The following is a 19724-nucleotide window of genomic DNA, read 5'->3' as shown; positions in this document are numbered from 1 at the left end:
TCCTATCGCCTTCCCACTCCCTCTGTTGTTTCACGCACGCCCTTGTATTAGTTTCCCAACCCCCTCCCACTATTTGTTCTTTTTTAAAATTTTATGTTTGCAGCAGATCTTTGCTTCGGCAGTTTCTTCTTTCAGCCGAAGTAGCGAGATATAAACTCTAGTGCCTCATATCACGCATAACTTTGATCTAACTTCTTTTTTTTTTTTAAATAGGCAAATCATGGATTATAATTTTTCCAATGGCATGAACCAAAGAAACTCTTCCAACTCTTCCGGCACACCAAAATGACTTGCACTTTCCGGCCATGGTGACTGAGCCTAGGAAGGGTGACAGCCTCTTCCCAAGCTCGCCCGGTATAGCATGTGCAGAGTGGAGTCCACAAGCCACCTGGAGGGCTCCACTACTACTGCAGTGGTGTAAACACTGACCTTTAGATGAGTTCATCCTGTTTCTGCCCCGTCCCATAATAGAAGCCAGACACGGTGAGACGAAGGGATCTACCCTAAATGGCAGCAGTATATTAAAACGCAGGCCCCTACTTTTTGAGTCAGAGCTTTCAACAACATTATTTTTTACTTTCAAGCAGGCAAATTTGGTACCTGACACGTTCTGTGACTAATTACTGCGCAGACATTAATTTGAAAAGCCTGTTTACTTACCTCGCTAGGCTCATTCGAACAGCCCTCTCTACCGGACATGGCTCTGTTGTGCATGACACTGATACGGGCAATGGCTCAGCACAGGTCGAACTAGTAATTTACATAATCAGGCATTTGTTTCCTGGGAGGGCTGGAGCCTCTGGAGGCCAGCATTTGAAGAACCAGGGTCACTTGTTTTAATTTTTCCCTTTAAGCCATGCTGTACAGCAGTGCAGGCTGCTGTGCAACATGGCTTCAGGTAAAGAACAAACAGAGTTGTAATGTGGCCATCACTGGTCGTCTCAAACCGGTAATATTATTTTTACTTTCAGCCATGTTGCGCAGCAGCCTTTGCTGCTGTGCAAGGTCTTAAAAACATTGACAAAGCCAAAAGATCTTGCATATTGCTTATTGCTATATTTGGGTATTAAAATGGTGCAAATGAGGTGCACCAAATGCCCAGACAGAGTAAGCAAGTTTAACAATGATGAAGTAATGAAGTAGTATCAATACACAATGTGCTGCATTATACTACAAAATTATCCTCTTAATGCTGCATAATTTACTCAACCCTGACACATAATTTGACCCTCTCCTGCCGCATATTTCCGGTGTCCTGAGGGTCCTGAGTATAAGCGGAATTGATCTTTTAGCCTTAATAATAGATGTTTATTATGATCCAACTTAATGGTGCCTTTTTATCAACCTTAGAAGAAAATATTGAATTTAACCACGAGGGTTCTAATTCATGACCTGAAGGTTACATGCAACATGTAACAACAGGAGGAAAAATCTGAGACCTGTATTTCAGTGATTGGAACTTCTGATCTGCATGGCAAGCAGGATCTCGGCAATGAGTGCTTACCCCCTGAGCTATGTTACTATGAAAGCATCAACTACACATTGCACGCAGCGCCCTGCAGCAGGCACGCTAACCTCTTAAGGTGTCTTCCTTACCATTATTCCACCCTGAGATGTTCTTAATGCACAGAGAGCTCTGAGTGTAGGCCACAGTACCCAGAGCTATCTGAGAATGCTGGTTGTCTGTTTCCCATAAAGTGAACCAAAATTATTTTCCTATTGCATTGGTCCTTGTTGTAAATGTTGTTTTAGTTCAAAGTTTGTAAAAATATAAGCATATTCATTGGGATTTCATGTGCTGACTGTGCTCCTCGTGACACTGCCATTTCTGGCTTCTACCTCTTACCGATGCCACCTGTCCTCCTGATGGTGATCTCCACAGTAAATTGTCACACACACCCATTGAGCACAACACACACATATTGACATTGAGGAGTGCCGCTGTCTCGACTTTTATGTGTGGGGGAAATAGATAGTAAGACTGGCCCACGCATCGGGCACCCGGCCACGCATGTGGACTACATTACAGGAGAACCAACCACTAGGAAGAAGCGAGAGTGAACTATCAAACATGCTTTTATAAATAGCGACACAAACAGAGCTTTCTTTCTGGCTGTGGTCCAGGCATTCGGTGTCCCCCAATAAAAGGACAGCTGCATTTTCTCCTTTTTAGATTTCATTTCCTACACACATTAAAGGCAGTGCATTTCCCAGAGAATTTTATAGCGCTCTGTTGCGGTTGCCAGCACAAAGTTACAATACCCCAAAAACTCGCTCTTCAAAGTCTGCGCTTACATTTGCCGAAATACCTGGAGCACGCGCCAAAAGCAGCAAAGGCCGCGGCGCTCTAACTTTCTCTTCATTATTCAATTACTGTAAACATATTGGCCCCGTTTTACAGGACAAGAGGAAATGACTGCACTGGTGTTGACAGTAGGGCCTTCACTAGATATGTTAGATGCTGCCCACATATCTTGACTCAAATAAGACATACCCTCCTCCAGTGTGATGTAGGGCCCACGAGTCTCCAACTTCTCACAGATATTCAATGGGCCGGAGCTGAATGGCCCTGGAAGAACTGGGGCTCCCGTCAAGGATTCCCTGCTGTACTGCAGGGGCTGTAGGGGCCTGCATTACACCCCCTCTGTGGCTTTTGTTCCTAAACCGAGGCCCAGGTGTGTCTGTTGTGCACAATGTACTCGGTTTGACATTAACTTATGTATTCTTTCCACTCATGCCTACCCTTGTAGTTGAACATAAACTAGTGGAGCAACAATAATGCCAGGTTCTAGTGCAAGGAAAAATGGAACCGCCTGCAAACCTTCAACAGACAAACGATAATAAACTATGTTAATAAACAGGTTTGATAACTATGTTTATTATCGTTTGGTTGTTAAAGGGACGGGCCATGGTGTATGACTAGGACGAGGGGAGTGCCCTTTGCACTCTCCTCAGAGCGCATGTGTGTTTGGCCGGCCATCTTAGGCCTGCCAAACACACATGCGCACAGGGCTCTCTCCAGCCCAGAAACACAGTTGCCAGGCTGGAGAGAGCTTGCACAGGCTCCCAGTCTGCCTCGGAGCACCCTGGCTAGGTGCTCCCAGCCAATCCTAATGCTGTTCTTAGCAGCGTCAGAATTGGCGCAGGGCAGGCTGGGAGCCTGTGCCTGCCTGGAGAGATGAGGGAGAGAGGAGTGGCGCGGCACGGAAGCAGAGCAGGTAAGGTTTATTTTTTATTTTATTATTTCCCCCACTCCCTCTTCCAAGTGCCACCTGCACCTTTTATTCCCCACGAGCCTGAGTGTGCACTATTTATAGTTGTTATCGTCCAATACAAATGTGAACTCTATAATGGCCAGTGGCATATACCATGAATATGCATGTACTGCAGGTGTGTAGCGCCTACCAGTTCAAAGCTTTGTATGGACCTCTATCATTCTCCTGCACCTGTGCAGATATGCCATTACTTACGTGGTTCCCAATGGAGAAGCACATGGTGTGTAAATTTTCTCTGTGGTGGTTTGTTAAACAAATCAGTTATGTTATTAGTTAGATGTTATTCCTGTTTCAATGATGTTTGCATTGGTATGTCGAGGCAGTATCACTAAGGGGCCTGCAGACACATTTGTTTGAAGTGCCTAGCCCTTATTTGCAGAGAAGTTATTATATTTAGTCCTGGCAATCGTAGAAAGAGAACACAGAAATTACCACTTAGTAAATTCTGAGTAGTTACTTATAAATACAGTGAATGCGAACATAATTAGTGCTTAATTTGAGCTGGTGTTTGTTAGTGGGGGGTCACTGACACTCATTTACGGCAACCTGCACTTATTTTTCTGCATCACACATTTACCAAGAGCAAGACAAGGAGAAACACATGAAGCTGACAGGCAAAGACCGAAAAACTGTCACAGGAGTAAAATAAGGGGGCAAGGAGTGTGTAGTGGATTAAAGAGGCATGAGATGAGTTTAAGACTACACATCCTTGGTATTGGGCACGTCGACATTTAATTTCACTGGGCACGGACTTTGAGCAGAACTTTGGGCACAGTCACTCATTCTTTCACAAATTAAGCACTGGATAAATTACAATAATAAACATGATTGTATTTCCTTCATTTAGTTGCTAAGTTCAGCTGCACACCGGAGCGTTTTTAGAATTCTGGTCCAGTCAAGCTGGTATAATAGCGCCCACCGGGACTGCAGAAGTGGTTGCTCCACCACATCTACTCAGTCCAAGGGGCCTGGGCTCGCAGAACGCAGCTACATTCATGAGGGAGTGATCTCTCATTTACATTTCCCATGCAAATGGGGGGTGGGGAGGTTACTGCTGCTAGGGCCATATATCTTCCAACAGAGGATCACTCCTCCCCTGGAGGGCGTCGTTTCTCCTCGACTGGAAATTGTACCCCCCTGAAGGGCCTTGGCAGAGCCCAGGAGTGTCACATTGAATCTTATGGGCCATTTTAGTGGATTTAGAAGTACTTCCACCAACCCTCCCATAAAAAGAGGACAGTTGGAGCGCCAGCGCAAATGAGAAGTGTGTGCTGCGAGGCCATGGCAATCACAATACAGAGCTATACAAATCTTGGATAGCACAATATAACTTGCAGCATTTGCAGGAGGCCTGACCTCTTTTACTAGAATTCCCCATGCACCAGAGCTCTATCTCTACAGGCAAACAATCTCACTCTCCTGCAGAAGATCGTGGGCGCACAAGGTCCCAGAGTGTGATCTTGGACAGCGATAGGTGAAGTAAAAAAGGTGTACATTTGCTGAAGCTACTCAGTAAGTAATATGCAGCGTCTTACAAATATTGGGCTAAATAAATATTGGGGGTTATTACAACTTTGGAGGAGGTGTTAATCCGTCCCAAAAGTGACGGTAAAGTGACGGATATACCACCAGCCGTATTACGAGTTCCATAGGATATAATGGATACGGCTGGTGGTATATCTGTCACTTTACCGTCACTTTTGGGACGGATTAACACCTCCTCCAAAGTTGTAATAACCCCCTATGTGATTAGTGAATTAATTGACTGCTGTACAAATCCTCGTCTGCTAGATTGCTTTTGTTCTCCTTTAAAGATGGAAAAGCGCAATGTGTCTTCAAGGTGTACGTGTCCAGTAGTACCCGAAATCGCACAGCATTAACATGCTGTGCATTCTTTTACATCGCATGCCCTTGAACATTTTACTTCAATATTTCGGATACTTTCTGCAGGAGTGTTTACACTACCATTAATCAAGTTCCATTACATTAGGTAATCATGCCAACCATCATACTCTTTGCTTCCTAGCTGTTGAAGTGTAATATGGAGCTGTATATCTATAGTCAGTATTATTATTATTGCTAGTAGTAGTAGTCATCCAAGTAGTGGTAGTAGTTGGCATTCATCTGCTACCATCACCAAACCTAATCAAAGTGCCAAGACTACAAACTTGGCAAAAACATCTGCAAGCGCACTTTATTTAAGAAATAAGGACGTGTGGCAAGCTCCACCTGTACTTTTATCCACTTTGTAAGGAATAAAATCCAGCCTTTTCTTAAGATTTTGATCTCAGGTCACAGCAGATTTCCCCATATCTGAAGCATCCTCCTTTCCCAGTTGAGATTAAAAGAGAGAGAGTTGGTACACAAAGGCACCTAACTTCCACTGGCATGACTCATTAGGATAGGCCAGGGTTCTGCAAAGTCGGTCCTGGAGAGCCGGGTCCATGACAGATTTTTTGCATATCCACATTTAGAAAAATGTAGATTTCTGAAACATCTTGTTTCTAAATGTGGATATGCAAAAAATCTGGCATGGACCCAGCTCTCCAGACTGACTTTGCAGAACCCTGGGATAGGCATTCAGCAAAAAGAGTTATCACGTCCCAATGAAACACAGAAGCAGTGTCTGGTCTATCATGTAGCTCTCATGTTCACTGTGTATAGATGGTCTGTGATTGTTACACGTCTTTGAGAGATGCAGGCTGAACCGTTACGTTTAAACCAGCACTTTTTTAGGTTATGCAGTTATTCAGAGTTCTTGCTTAGAATTGTTGTAGCAAAAAATGAGCATTGAGTTGGGAGCTTGGGCGTCCACAACTCCTGCCTACGTCCTTACCCTGGTGAGGAATCATTGAGCATAGTCAGTGCCACAAGGAACGAAGCTTCTCTACTGCTCACTGTAGTGGATATTTTCACATTATTTTCGTGTGTTAAGGGATTCTGGTTTTATGGTTGTGCCTCCTGAATATCAAGACCATACGAATGGTGGCACACAACATCGAGGACATAAAATTGAAAATAAAATATCGACAGGTAAGTACGTCTACATTTTTAGACCTAAATCCACATATATATACCTACACAGTACATATATCTTCACGGTACGTAGAATAGTGAATCTATAATTCCCTACCTGCATTTACCTTTTTATATTTTGTACCTTGATATTCTGTCATCGATATTCTTTTTTCATGATATTGTTGTTGTCCATATTCAGTAGTACAATCATATTATGTGTGTAACTGAGAAAAGGTCAAACTCTGTTAGGAGAGCAACATGTCAACTTAAAACTAAATACTCTGACCTGTATACAATGAGGACGAGCCATTAAACCCCATATTGCTTTAGAAAACAACCCAGCAGAGTGAGCTTGTAACTGCTGTGTCCCAAGTCCTATGTCAGAAAACTTGCTCTGGACACCATACTGCCAGGACTTTCGAGGCGGTCACCACACAGGTTTTATAACGACAGTAACAATGACAGCGGAAGCAGCATAAACCAAAAAAACAGAATTGCATGTAGGCTCTTGAACAAGTGTCACTACAAACAAAGCTCGAGTACCCGTTTAATCAACCCAGGAAGGGTGAGTGGCTGAGTGGGCCCCACCAAGGTTTCAGACTTCCAGGTCTCAGGGTGGTTCCTGGGCCCACTGAACTATTCTACTTTCTTCATGGTTGTTTTTTGACAACGATAATGTCACTGCATGTGATGATGAATGCACTCTTTCACCCTCGAAGGTCTGTAAGAGCACAACAAGTAACGCAATTAAAGAATAACATTGACTAATTAGTGAAAAGCGACTCCGATTACCCGTGGATTGCGCCATACGCGCTTGTTTCTCTCACCTCTGGCTGGCGTAACTTGTTAAATGTATTGTACAGCACCAAAAACTCACTGGTGGCGCACTAGAGGTTTCTGAGGCCCCAGGCCGGCCTAGATCTTTAAAGTTATTTGAATAATCAGGCAAGGTTAGAAAATCTTCTAGAACAATCAACTTTTTTTCTTGCAATAAAAGTGGCGCTGCAGCCAGGCTGGGACTCCCTTGAGTACCTGAATGGCATTGGTGGGGAGAAGTAGAGAGAAGGCTCTGAAAGCAGCTTTTGTCCCTTTAAAAGTCAGCAGAGAGCTCCACAGGTGGGGTGACTACTTCCGAGACTCTTACGATTTCACAGCGCAACCCTTAGCAGACCCGCAGTGGTAAAAATCGAATAAATTTACAACTTTCATTTTTACCCATGCTTGACAAACAAGAGCCCCCACACACCCCACCACTTCCACTAAGTAAAGCCCAGGCCGCTCCAAGTGAAAGAGCTGCCCTTTACCAAACTGCATGTGCTTTTCCCAGGGGGCATTGTTCCCAGTTGCTAGGAGACAGAGGCCTTCAGGTGTCACCAGGGAGACAAGGGCCTGGGTATTTAGTTTTAGGTCAGGCACAATAAAGACGGCAGAATTGAATGGGCGTCCTCTGGACCTCCTCAGTCATTTGTCAGGCAATTCCAGCCCCCAGCGCCTATTCAGGAAGACTGAGGAAGGGGGTGTAGAGACAGAGGGGAAATGGGAGTTGGATTGTCTGTCAATCCGAGGGCTGAGCGGCCTTCGATAAACACATTGACCGATTCAAAGGAACATGGCCGATTTCTGAGAGGAGAAAAACTGCCTAAATAGATCAATTAGGGGACTACCTGGAACTGAAGCCACGCGAGCTGGAGCGTGCTGTCAGTCTTTGCCTAAATGCTTTACTGAGCCAATTCAGAGTAAAAGTCATAGTCAGGGAAAACATGGCGTCTTTATAACAGTGAGGGAGGTCCAGCTTGTGCGCGTCTGTGCCAAGTGCAAGGGTTCCATGCTACACACACTCCTAATCTGTGACTCCAAGGTTTCAGTAATCTATTAGCCATTTTGCCTCTGTAATTACTGAATTTAACACTCATGTAAACTGAGTGCCAGCATGTCAACAATCTCATTTCATATCCTCCGTGCTTCCCTTGCGTGGCCCCTGCCACCTATTGGAATTGACAACTGTCTACTTGGTAACTTCAGGGATCTCAGACCCAATGCACTTTGCTAACACACTATGGCGTCCTTCTCTTCCATCAGGATGGCTGGGGAGTATGGCAGCCTCTTACCCAGAATTAAAAGGGTTTGGATTGCTACAAACGTCCTGTACAGACCTGTGGAGAACTTTGAGAGAGAGTGAGAGCTAGAACTCAGCATCATTTTCAGCTCTTATTGGAAGCCTGGCCTCACCAGTCGAACAGTGGGTTCAGAAAATATGTGAAAATGGAGGTCTACAGTTTATTTAGACAAACACTTTTAGGGCAGCAGTAGTTATGGGTCAAGAGGGCACAATAATGTTGTTTCATATAACCAGGGCCTGGCAAAGACTTTATCAAGGCATCACAGCAAGCCTTTTGCTGAACTGAGGGTAGTATTTCCGTCGGCAAAGGAGAAGGAATATCACCAAGGTAACACTATGGAACCTAGAGTCGGAAGAGGCAAGTGGAACGGGACGGGGCACCTTCAGAGGGGCAAAGAAGCAAGGGAAAACTACGTAGGAGTTCTTAGGGAAATCAGGTCCAAGTTGGAAGTAGATGAGAGACAAGGCAAGGAGTAGTTACATGTTGTGAACGGGAGACAAAGACAAGGAAGCCAGGGGAGCACAAGAGCTGATCCCAAGCAGGCTTATCCCAGAGTAGAAGCAAGAAAAACAGCTAATCACTGTTTGAAGCTGAGGCATAGGTGGCTTAGAGATCAATGACATTCTAAGCATTCTATCTGTTTTTATTTGGTATAGTTATACTTTGCATTTTTAGTTGTTTGAAAATGCTAAACATGCTATGTCTTCCTTTACAATCCTCTGGGATGTCAAGCGCACACTACTTTGTGCCGAGAGAGACCTGAACTCGAGAGCTGCCTGGCATTCTTCTAAGCGATTGTTTGGTATCTCTTAGGCTTCTCAGCAGGGAACATATTTTGCTTTCCCATCAGAGGGCTGTCTTCGCAGTTGAACTTTCTGATGAATTTCACTCGTGTCACTCTTTATTAGTGTTTCTGGAAAGCAAAAAATAGGAATACTTGCCTATTACATTAATGTGAAATCCATTTTACAAGCACATGGCAACCATGAGCGTTCAGTGATTCCATAACTGGCAAGAAATTCAAGTAATATTTTATGTATCCTGCCTATCTAAAGTACAGTAGATATGTAGAAGTTAGCAAATATGAGCATGGAGTAATACGAGTGCAGAGATACCACAACACTATTTTTAATACAGCAATGTACATCTAATGTCTAAAGGTGCATTTTGAACATTATCCTTCTTACTGGTGTACTTGTCCAAGAAGGCATTTTTCTTGTCACATGGGGGACTGGTCATTGATAGGAGGGCTATGGGAACTGTCTAAGAATACCAGGTTGTTAGCATGAAGGTCAAAGCACATGATGGTGAAGATTAGCAATCCGTAATATCAAGGACAGGGTGAAAAGCAGTAGTGCATGTGCCTATAATTTCTTCTTCATCTGCGTATCTTGGTAGGATTTACCTGTTCCAGGTGGCTGTAATCAGCTCCTTGCCAAAAGGTCTCATAGAAGGATAGCCAAAGTGGTGCCACTGCTCCCCGATATGTTGCGGCTCAATCTCCTCGTGATAACTAACACTCTTTGCATCTTTAGTGACAGCTGCCCTGATTTTATTTTCATGGACAATTCTGAATAATCAATTGTTCATGAACTATCAAACACTGATGCCCAGGGATTAACAGTCTTTTAATTAAATCATTCAGTGGGGTATGGGGGGCAATTCTTTATTCATACTTCTGAAAAACACACATCATTCACGGATCATTTTCCTTTCGTCCACAAAGAAATTCAACTACATTAACCCCATTATTAATTTTCATTGGCTGCAAATTGAGGTTAGAACAATGTTTAAACTTATCTGTGTAATCTACAAAGCCCTCCACTTGACACATCACCAAATATCAGTAACCCATTCACTCTGGCAGACAAAGAGAGTTCAAAGGCAAGACGGTCTGTTTCATTGAATCCACTAATTTCATGACAACTGTGGAGACCCTGCACTTGTGGCGGGGTCTTCAAACATAAAAAGATAGGCTTGTCCTATCTTTTTATGTGCAGAGTTCTATGCCCTGACTACAGAGTCTCTGAAGTCATAAAATTACTATAAGTTAAACTTGTAGTTTGAGAAAATACCAAACAAAACTTACATAAAATAATAAGACCCCTGTGTCAGGAAGAGTCTGAGGCAACAGATTCATGCAGTGCTATACTTTCCACCAATGCTGGTCGAGAGGTAGCTTGAAGTTGTTTAACCTTCAAGCTGGTTTAACGTTTGTAGACATGTCAAGAGGTTTGAGGTGAACCTTGCTGGTGCATAAGTATTCAAAGATGTGGAAGATTGTGTGAAGTCCAGTGTTTCAAGTGTGCACATGTAAGTGTATCCCAGAAAGTTGCATTATGGTGTGCTATGGAGTAGTAGCCACAGGACCTGCATACGAAAGTACCCTGTTCTCCCTCCCCACACACACCCACACCCTTCAGGGCAGCATTGAACATACTAAATAAATGACCAACTTAACAATATGAAGTACACTACACAAAAAGGAAAGTAATTTATAGCGCAACAAATTTTAAATATGAGCACGTATTGTGTAAAGTTGAATTTTTTAACACGTTAATGGAAGGCTGTGTTTTGGATCAAATTATTAACATAGGAAAAGATACGTGACAAGTGATGTATATTAAATGAAACTATTTCCTTATGAGTTGTAATGCATGAATGGGCTCCCATAAAAAACAGCTTATACAGATTTAGTGTCTCACCACAAGAAGCTGCAAAGTACTTCATTGGTGTCATGGTTGATAGAGCAACAGAAATGTAGAGTAAAAGAATGGCTGAACAGTTATCAGAGGTGATGGTAAACTGGCTGAACACAGCTCTGTTAGGTACACAAGTTCTATACTGCATAGTGTGTATAGCCAGGATCTTTCAATGTCTAGCTTTCAAAATTCTTGTTGTAATCTAGGAGGGCCTGTAAAGCAGTATATTTGACATGTGTCATACCTCCCATCGGCCAACTCCTAGGATCCATGGGTTGACTAGAAATTTCATATGAACTGGACATATTTATCGAGAGGAAAGTACAGGAACAGAGGATCATCTATGTTTCAACTTTGCATGGGCCAACAGACGGGACTAGATGATTGTTCATGTAGGATTGAAGAGTTGGTTTGAGGCCAGGTGCCTAGACAGTAATGCATCGAGTTCTAATATCAATCAAGAGAATGGCGGATTGCAGCCTGAGTCTATCATGCCTCAGGATGAACCTTAGTTTGTGGGGACTGTATCTTGGATATCGGATACAATATATTGTGGGTCCAGTGCTGTTCAGAGATGGTGGGTCCTGTAGTATTTATTCTGATAGGGGGGTATCAGTGAACAGACATTTCAGCTCTTTATCAAAGTGTCAAGTTTTAGTCTGGGTTGAAGCAACAGATCATAGTAGATAACATCAGACATGAGCCTGGGCCTGTTTTAATCAATCAATTATTTAAGCTAGTAGGTGAATACTCATTCAGATGTCTGGTCTCCGACCTTGGTTGGGCCTGGGTGGAGTGACTGCAGCCTGAATGATGCTCTATAAAAAGAACTTTCGGCAATCTCAATTACCACACTAGTTATGTATTCTAGTGTTGGGTTTCATGGTCTTTCCTTGTAATATCGCACATATTGAAATGCTATGGAAACTTGACAAGTTTCTAACTGTGATCATGGAAAGAGGCAGTACAGAAAACATCACACCGCTGGCTGTAAACATAGTCCAGCATGTCAGGGGCACACTGATACAAATCTAGACTTCTCCGAGGCAGCACAGCTATGAACACCATGCTAGAAGGGCCTGCTTCTCATTACTTATGTCCCTCACAGGAATTGTCCGATAAGGATCCTAGGATTTCACCATTTCAGTGGAATCCGACGTGACAGACAAGTCATCAGTTAATGCCAAACCTTTCGTGTAAGATGATATGGATCCAACTACATTAGACAAATGAAATATTACAAACAGAAAGCAAGTGACTAGTATCAGATGTTTTCAGCAGCTCTCTAAGCAGTTTTCAGTTAGGGTTCTTGAAGTGCTTGATTTTTCGGTCTGGCATTAGCCAACATTTTTTGATTTCAGTAAAAATTTCAAATGAGATAATTAGCTATAGGAGGTTTCAGCCCACCATATTCACCCATTGGTCTGTTGTGTCATTAAAAGATTTTCTACCCACTACATCATACAGCATGGGCAGTAAGATAACCCACCTCAGCTACTGGATAGCTTCCCTGTGGGTGCCGGATTTTTCCCTTTTTTCCACAAGGAGCACATCCACACACAAAATAATTTCATTAAGTAATAGGAATTACAACGGCAATCTGCTTTTTGAGACAAATATATTTTTGCTTCTATCCAATGTTTTTATTTGATATTGGCGAGGGCTTCTCTAGCAATAATGTTTTACAAAAGCCATGACAAAACAAGCATTGTCAAACCTTGAAGGCTGGCGGCTAAAGTCAGAGCTATTAGCTTTGCCAATGCTTATTAACAATGAAAACAGTTTAACAGTAACATTTAAAGACATTTACATGCATTGATTCCATAGCTGCCAACTCGCCCTGTCTTTTCCAATAGCACTTTGCATGCTGGGATTTGAAGGCTCATGCTTAGTACTGGAAAGGCAAATTAGAAAGTCTAGAAAGAAAATTGCTGTTGGCTAAAGAGTCAGGATGGACTGAAGATGTCACACATGACTTGTGGCCCCAGTGCACCTTCCTAGTAAAGGAGTTTAGTGTAATGTCACCATAAGTACAAAGTTAACCACAGACCAGGACTATGAAGGACAGCTGATGGGGGGCGAAGGGGGTGGTGTTAATTGGTAATTTTACCATATTCAGCTACAACTGCCGGAACCTTTAGTGGATGCTATGATCAGGTTCAGCCCCACCCCTCCCCCAGGCTCTCACCCACACACTCCCCCCTCTACTCTCCCCACTGGGGCTCAGGTGAGGTGGCTGGTGCTGATGCTAATTTGATTGAAGCTGCAGCACGCTGTATAATGATAGCACTTACCATGACAAAAGGGAAAGAGAAGCTTTTAATCTGCTCTATTTCTGGGTGGATGTAACAATAAACTGGGATCATCCTGAGACGTTCTGCAAGCAGACTCTGCCCGCAGGATGCAACGTGCTCGGCTTAGAATCCGATACCAGAAGCCCAAATAAACATGCTATTCTTGTACAGCACAACAGCCTTTCTGAACCTTTTTTCCTACGAAAGGAAATTGTTCAAATGAATTGCTTGAATAATAATGTGGCTGCATGAGCATGTGATGGCGAAGTGCTGGGACGCTGTTGGCAGAATTTAAAGAGGGGATTAAATAGGTTAATTTGTTTCAGATGGGTGGCTCCATGTAAACAGACCAGTTGTCTGCAGTCTGGGGGCGGACACAATAAAGGCAAGGGTTGGTTGAATCTTGCTTCCCTGTTTGGTGGTTTGTCCCCTACGTTTCAAAGGATGACCTGCCATTTTGTTGCTATTGTGCTTGACGTGCCACATTCTGCTTTTGGTTAGAGCTACTGCGTGTGGCCTCCACGTGATAAATTTCGGAGTTGTTGCACCTTTGCCTGGCAGTCACATACTCACAGAAACCCAGGGCTATGTCCTAATTACAAAATCCTGCGAGGAGCTATCATATTCGGTGTGCGTAATGCCTTCGCTGCTCTTGGATGATTCCTCTCACATCTTTAAACTTTTCAGCGTCCCTGTGTGCCTAGAGATTTATTCCTAATGACAGTCGCCTAGTCACGACCCTCTGCACTTCCCTTCTGATGAGGTCTATGGGCTTCCACACTCACCTCTGGGTTCCAGACACATTACAAACTTTCTAGAAGATCAACAGTGCACTGTCTTTGCAACTAGTTTTTCCATATTTTTTCACGCCCTTGACAACCCTGCTTGTCTTTATTGTGTAGATAACATGGAAGATGAAATTGTTCTAAAAAATGGTACTTGATGTGTTAAGTTTGTTTCAAAATAATGATTGATACCCTCATTTAAACAATCTTTAATGGAGCGTGCAGCAAGTTATGCATGCACTGGTTTACCTGTCCTGTATGGACTCTTTTAAGCTTTTGCCCAGCCAGTTGGCTGGTCTTTCTGTTGATATCTGGAATTGCCATCCTCATCTGCCTGAAGCCATTCTGTCCTTTTAAACGTGCAGCTGATGCTGCCTAGAGCCGCTGTTTTGCCTCTGGTGCAAGGGAGGTTGAAAGTTGTGTTCAGGTCCGTAACAAGTCAGTTTGTCCCTTTGTTGATCTTGACTTTGCCTTAGTGTTCAATTATTTTGTCTCCCTGCTGCCCTTTCATTTAACTTTCCTAAGTGTTAGGAGTTCTGTGTCAGAAAGCGATGTCCACTCTTCTCCAGACTTCCTTGAAATTATACTACTTGCTTTTGTATGGGGTGAAGCATATATTTGAGTACAACTCTGATTTAGCACCACAAGAAATGATTGGACAGTGAATACATATGAGCAGCCGTTCTCAATATTCTGAAATCACACTTGATATGGATAGCTCTTCCAGACAACCTCATTTATCTTCAGCTTCTCTAAATGCATTTTATTTAGAGTTTCATTGCCTGCACCATCTTTGTATCTTTTATGCACCTTTTTTTTAGGTCCATACATTTATTTGGTTTGATGTGTTGTGCCATTGTTCTGTTTATTTCCTTCTGGATTCTGTAGAACAATTCTTTTCAAAGTAAGTTCTCCGCGCTGTTTATCTTATGTATTCCTGTCCCCTCTTCACTCTTTCTGATCACTCATTTTGTGCAGTAGAGATTTTACACTCTCCAAAATCAGATGACATTTCCTGCATTGTCGTCCATCAAGTTCTGCAATTTTAGGCGTTCATTCAGACCACGTTGTTTGTGACTGCCCCTTCTAGAAAGATGATGTTAACACTAATTCTAAGACAGCAGAGCATGTTGATAGAAGGACAGTAATGAAAGAGCCACCACAGTTCAGCAGACCTTGGGCCCTATTACACTAAGGGCCCCAGAAGTGCACCAGAACAGGCTATCTATCCACTTTTTGCACCCCCGCCCCCAGCACTTTGATTTTACAAAAGGGGCAGTAGACACCTTTTTTTGCAGTTTTTATATAGTGCAAACTCAACTGGAAGGTATTGGGACGTTAGCACTAGGTTCTTTACATAAGATTAAATTTAAGTTTTTTAAGGCACAGGAAGATTAAGTGATTTGCATAGGAACGCAGCATATTGAGGGGATGCCAAGATTTGAACGTGGTTCCCCAGTACCAAGCTGACCGCTCTGGACCTGAGGCCATTTCCTCTCCCTCGCTTGTGTGGCCTCTTCTGTAATACAGATTGCAGGAGCGCTACATGTGTGCTGGCATGATCTCAAGGTAGGGAGCAATTTGCCACCTGCAATATATTCCAAAAGTGGGCACAGATGCAGAGGAGTTGTCATGGGACACATTTATTATGCCACATTGAGGTTTCACACAGTAAGTGCACATCCCACTGTCATCCCCTTAAAGGGAGTCCACTGGAACTGCTGAACACCACCGCTTGCAGGTGCGTGCACCCTCATGTTGCACTTGCCTGTAGGGGGATCTCTTACCTTTTTTCAAATGCAGACTTCGCCTCTGACACAGTGAAAGGAGGAGCAACAGCTTCAAATAGCTAGTCCTCCTTTATTTAATTCCCTGTTCTGGGTGCAGCTTTGTGCCTGTACTGGGAACTGTCGATTTGTTGTAATATAGCACAGTGTCCCATTCTGAGCCGGTGTACAGACTTACGTGTGCACTGCTGTGAAGACTAGAACAGTGTGCTGTATTCATAATATGGCACCTTGTGTCTGCACATACTGCAGTCTAACCTCTGTTTTGGAGTTGTCTCTATGATGGCTGTCCTGCAAAGAAGGTAACCTCGGTTTCTGCCATTTATTAGGCCTGCTACGGTGCCCTTGTAACTTTTCCGAAAGTTTGACTACCACTCTACTTGAGGAAAGTCTGCCACTCTGTTTGTCAGAGTTCGCCTAAAAAGAATTCCATGATGAGTGTGGTAGACATTCGAGTAAAGATGAGTATGGCATTTCTAGTATATGTAGAATCAGCCCCTGGCATGTTGGAAAGACCAGCAAAATAGGAGTGCACAATGTATTTCTACTTGGGGTACATTACCCTGTTCCATCTATGTCAGTGCCCACAAGGTTGGTGGAAATTCTACCATCCAATAAAGGCATTAGCAGAATGTGTGCCAAACAAGGCACATGACATGTCAGAGAGTGCCACTTTGGTGGAGAAACCTCAACTGCCAGAGAGGTTGAAATTTCTCTACCGGTGTGGCAAAGACTGAGTTCCAGCTCACAGGTGGATGGAAATTCCCCCAGAAAAAGTTTCAATCAGCCTGAAGGGTTTTTAAAGTGCTAAATACCAGAAGCATGCCATTTTGAAGTTCTGTAAATAGACAATACTGGGAAATGACGTAGCCTAACGGTCAGTGACTGACTTTAGAACTGGGGAACTAAGGTCAACTCCTGGCATCAGCTCAACATCTTGAGATTCTTGGCAAAGCACTTACTCACCTGTGCCTAACAGTAATCATATTAAATGACTCTGACCTTGTGAAATGCAATCTGGTGTTCAGGTCAACTGCTCTAATGTCCGTGGGCTGAGGTTTGTGCTCTATAAAACTGCAAAAAATAGAAAAAAGGTTTTAGTGCAGTCTTTGAAAATTTTACGAAGTCCTTAAAGAGGCGCAAATATATTTTGCACTTGTGTTTTTTAATGCATTGATGATCACGAGTACAGTTACAGTTCAACTGTCTCAGGCTTTTCACTTGCTTTCAGCTCCACCTTTCAACTGGAGCTGAAACAACAGAAAATGGTAAACAAATCACTAACAATGCATGCAAGCCAAGCACAAAACAAGTTTATATGCATTTTCTTTCAATCAAGTTGTAAAGTGTGGCTGCATCACCAGTAAGGGTCTCGAGGTGCTGGGGAAACAAACTGACAGTTCTTCTATTGGTTGAAGATCAAAGTCTTGAGGTTCTTCCTGAAATGCTGGAGTAATGGTGACACTCAGAGTTGCAGGGGGAGGTTGTTCCAGGTATTTGCCTCCAGGTGAGAGAAAAAGAGTGGCCTCTGCTGTTCCCAGGTGGGTACGACATGTAGCTGCTATGGAGAGGGATTCAGAGTGGAGTTTCCTGGTAGGTTGGTGGAAGTTCGCTTGAGTGTTGAGGTACACCGGTCGTTCAGTGTGTAATGCCTTGTAAGTGTGGTAGCCATTGGAGTGTCTTGAGGTGAGAGGTGATGTGAGTGCGTCTGTGGAGGTCGAGGATGAGTCTGGCTGCAGTGTTCTGGATAATCTTGAGTTTCATCATGAGTTGGGTGGTAGTTCCAACTTAGGCAGAGTTGCCATAGTCTAGCCTGCTGATGACGAGAGCTTATGTGACTGTTCTCCTGGTGTTGGGTTGGAGTCATCTGAAGATCTTCCTGAGCATTCGGAGGGTGAGGAAGCAAGCGAAGGGGACAGCGTTGACCTGCTTCTTCATAGAGAACAAGGATGATGCCAAGGTTGCAGGTGGGTCCATTAGGTTTGGGGGTTAGGCTCAGCTTGGGTGGGCACCATCCGTTGTTCCAGAGGATGTCCTTACCTCTCCCGAGAGGAGTACTTCTATCTTGTCAGTGTTGAGTTGAGTTTGACACCAACTTAATTTTAATCCCCACTTTGAAATTCCTTCACATTTATGAAAAGTTTTACATTTTTCAATTTTCAAATTTGCTTCTTTATTCATATACTCTTTATTAATTTGTTATTATTATTTAATTTTCTAAGCACTTACAGCCCCCTCAGAAGGCATTGCCGACCCCCAGGGTTTTCTGTACCGCAGGTTAAGAACTGCTAGCCTAGAGCAGTGGTTCCCAGCCTGTGGTACAGGGATCTCTGGGGGTCCGCGAAGCCTCATCGGAGGTCAGGGACTGCTTAGGAAATTAAATAATATTAACAGATTAATAAAGTTTATATAAATTCAGTGGCTAAATGTACAACTGAAATTTTTAAAATACACTGTAAATGTCAAGGAAATTTAAATTTGAGACTATAAATTTAATTAGTACCTTCTGGGAGCAGTGCAGGTGCATCAAGCAGAATATGGTATGGACGATGTGTGGCTTCAATTGAATTTAGAAAAGCTATAACCTTCCTATTAAACTGTATTTTTAAATTTATATTTGTTTGCAAATTAAATAAAATGGGGTATTTGTGAGTGTGCTTGATGTTTCTGTATTTCTTGTGTATTGTTTTGCATTTCAAATCATCTACAATGTTTAGGCCGTGGTCCCCAGCTTCCAGTAATTACTCGGTGGTGTTTCCCAGGGTTCCAGTAATGATAATGTGGGGTTCACAGAATTCAAAAGGTTGGGAACCACTGGCCTACAGTACTCTTTGCTCTTTCGGCAAATGAGAGTGGCCATTACCTGGAGAGCTCTGAAGTTGTTCTGTATGGAAGTAGGCCTTCCCTATAGCTTTGCTGTCACTGCCCTGGCTACAAGTCATTTTCTCTTTCTTAGCTGCCCGGCATTGTCTGGAGCAATCTGTTTTTGAGAGATTCACACAGTCTGGGCTGCTTCTTCCCATCTGCATTTCCGTCAGCAAATATTGAACCAAAGTTCGAGTCAATGGCGGGGTGAATCGGTGACTTTCCTACCGGTCTCATCAAATATCCCATCTGCCCTTTCGCACAGAGAGGGGAGCAGGTGTTAACCCCTGATCCCTCGCTCTGCCTTAAAGACTTATGGGTTTACTTGAGAAAAAAAGCAAACATTCACTCTACTAAATCTTGTTGGCGTCTTGAGTTTTTTCAACAAACGTTTACACAGTGAGCATGGTTTAAAGTTTCTGGGGAGACAAGCAGGCAGGGCAGCAATGTTACTATAGAGCCTAAGAGAGAGAACCTGTGAATCAACTTGGATCAGCAGGCCAGCTTCAGTCAGACAGTCTGGCTATACTTAGCCAAAATACATATATCTTCATGTTTCGTATAGGAAAGCCACTTAAATCATCTGGTTCTAGTCTCTGCCTCACAAATGAATGCATTGTTATGATTCAAAAACTGTTATTTCTTTAAACACCAGTAGCATTCAGTCCTACATGACTGACACAAAGATATACTGACCCAAAAGCAGCCTTATGAAAAATGGTGAAATCCCTTTTCTGCAATTGTGCCTCAGGCAGGATGTCTCAGTCCATTCTCAAGCACTAGTATTTTTGTACATGTGCTACAATACAGCATGACCATTGCATGTCTATTTACGATCTAATTCTAACAGGCGTGGTGGAAACACCAGGCTGCCTTTT

The 19724-nt window shown here is 43.2% G+C and overlaps 1 protein-coding gene across 1 annotated transcript in view; it reads left to right on the top strand.

Annotated features, from left to right (window-relative positions):
- Positions 1–19724, top strand: part of SLIT1 (slit guidance ligand 1) — a 687657-nt gene that overhangs the window by 230772 nt on the left and 437161 nt on the right. The window lies entirely within an intron of this gene.

The sequence above is a fragment of the Pleurodeles waltl genome, chromosome 6 (assembly GCF_031143425.1).
Source record: "Pleurodeles waltl isolate 20211129_DDA chromosome 6, aPleWal1.hap1.20221129, whole genome shotgun sequence".
Taxonomy (NCBI): domain Eukaryota; kingdom Metazoa; phylum Chordata; class Amphibia; order Caudata; family Salamandridae; genus Pleurodeles; species Pleurodeles waltl.
This window is presented reverse-complemented; position numbering and strand designations above follow the sequence as displayed.